We start from the raw sequence: 2,500 nt of genomic DNA on the forward strand, positions 1-2,500 counted from the left end.
AGCCTGTCGACAGAATTTTTCGAAACTTGTCCTGCCATGCGCGCGCGCAGCTTGCGCGCAGCGTGCTGATTCTGTCGACAGTGAGGCTAGCGAAAGTTGTCCTGCCATGGCGTGCGCGCAGCCTGTGCGCGCAGCTTGCGCATCTGTCGACAGTGAGGCTAGCGAAACTTGTCCTGCCATGGCATGCGCGGCGCCTGCGCGCAGCCTGCGCACAACATGCGCGCAGGCTGTGCGCAGCGTGCGCGGAGCTTGCGTGCAGCTTGCGCATCTGTCGACAGTGAGGCTAGCGAAACTTGTCCTGCCATGGCATGCGCGCAGCGTGCGCGCAGTCTGTGCGCAGCATGCGCGCAGCCTGTGCGCAGCATGCGCGCAGCCTGTGCGCGCAGCTTGCGCATCTGTCGACAGTGAGGCTAGCGAAACTTGTCCTGCCATGGCATGCGCGCAGTCTGCGCGCAGTCTGCGCGCAGCATGCGCGCAGCCTGCGCGCAGCATGTGCGCAGCATGCCGGCAGCATGGTTCCAGGTTTTTTCAAATGTCGACAGAATTTTTCAAATCTTGTCAAACCCCGTTTTTATTGAAATTTCCTCGCACAATAAGCTCCCCATAAGTAGTCTATGATTTTTAGGACCTTCTCCAACTTACAAAACTAAAAAATTCCTCCCGGATTTGTTTTAATGATTTTTTCAATTTTACGACTTCTAAAAATAATAAAAAATACTTCCCGACTTCAAAAATTTATGAAACTTTTTCCCATCATAGATTGCATGTTTCTTAGTATCCCTGCAAAAAATCACGTCCAAATACCTTGTATTGAATTATTTAGAGCCCATTATGACTCCTCGCGCATAGGTGATGTCTCTTCCTGTCAAAGGGCTAAATGCATAAAATGCTATATAGGGGGGTGTGTGTTGCCTGCATATGCATGGCAGCCCATGCCTTCCTAGCTGCAGCCCCCTTCCCCCACGCCACACCCATGTCATGTTGCCTCGATATGTTGCCTCGGTATTATGGGTTTGGTGTCGGGGTCGGGGGGCTGCCACCCATGGCGGTGGTGGCCGGAATCCGGCCGCCGCCACCACGCCGCCGCCATGGGTGAGGGAGGAAAAAAAAGGCGTGGAAAGTTGCGAAATGGGGTTGTCTAGGCTTTTTTTTGGCATGGGAGAGCATGGAGTGCTAGGAACTCCTTCTCAAATGCACGGGCATGTCGACCACAACCTCATTTCTCAACAACAACCACCCGTGTGGGGTGGCGGTGGGTGGATAGTCGCGGATTGGGGCTTGCCAAGCCAATGTTTTCAAAAAATTTCATCAAAATTAAAAACAAATGTTTTGTTGCCTTCGGATTTGTGGGCGAGCGGCGAGTCGGAGTGGAGCCGGTAAAGTTTAACCTCGGTGTGCACGGTTGTTTTTAGAAACTCAATCCAATGCCGGGGACGTTGAAAGTGACGCTCTTATGAGTTGCAAACCCGCAAGATTTAAAGAACCTTTTCAAAACAATTTCAAACCAACAAGATTTAAAAACAGAAATTTTCATCAAAATGAAAAACAAATGTTTTGTTGCCTTCGGACTAGTGGGCGAGCGGCGAGTCGGAGTGGAGCCGGTAAAGTTTAACCTCGGTGTGCACGGTTGTTTTTAGAAACTCAATCCAATGCCGGGGACGTTGAAAGTGACGCTCTTATGAGTTGCAAACCCACTAGATTTAAAGAACCTTTTCAAAACAATTTCAAACCAACAAAATTAAAAACAAATGTTTCGTTGCAAACAAATTGTGGGCGAGCGGCGAGTCGGAGTGGAGCTGGTAAAGTTTAACCTCGGTGTGCACGGTTGTTTTTAGAAACTCAATCCAATACCGGGGACGTTGAAAGTGACCCTCTTATGAGTTGCAAACCCACAAGATTTTAAAAACTTTTTGAAAATGTTTCTTCTAAATGACACATTTTGATCCTTGGCAAGTGCTCAATCCGTAACTATCCAATCACCGCCACACCACACCGGTCGGGAGTGTGTGAATGGTGTGCTTCCCGGGGTTGGCATAGATAATCTTTCGCATCGACAATCTTTTGCATGCGAGGGAATGTCTATGCCAACCCCGGGAAGCACACCATTCACCCACTAGTTGTGGGCGACGATGGGTTGGCTTCAAATGAATTTTTGCTTGGGGTTGTCCTCGGTATGCTTTTGTGTTGGGAGTACGGCCACCAAACCTTCTCAATGCACGGGTATGTCGAGGATGGCTTTCGGCGGGGTTGATGAAGAAGCTACCCAATTCTCGGCCACACGAACACATGGTGACGATGCGTTGGCTTCAAGTGAGCTTTAGCTTGGGGTTGTCTTCGGTATGCTTTTGTGTTGGGAGTACGGCCACCAAACCTTCTCAATGCACGGGTATGTCGAGGATGGCTTTCGGCGGAGTTGATGAAGAAGCTAGCAAATTGTTGGCCACTCTCACACGTGTGGGGGTAGGTTGGCTTCGAAAGAAGCTATCCAATCCTCTGAGTG

The sequence above is a fragment of the Prunus avium genome, unplaced genomic scaffold, assembly GCF_965620075.1.
Source record: "Prunus avium unplaced genomic scaffold, drPruAviu1.hap1.1 HAP1_SCAFFOLD_74, whole genome shotgun sequence".
Lineage (NCBI taxonomy): Eukaryota > Viridiplantae > Streptophyta > Magnoliopsida > Rosales > Rosaceae > Prunus > Prunus avium.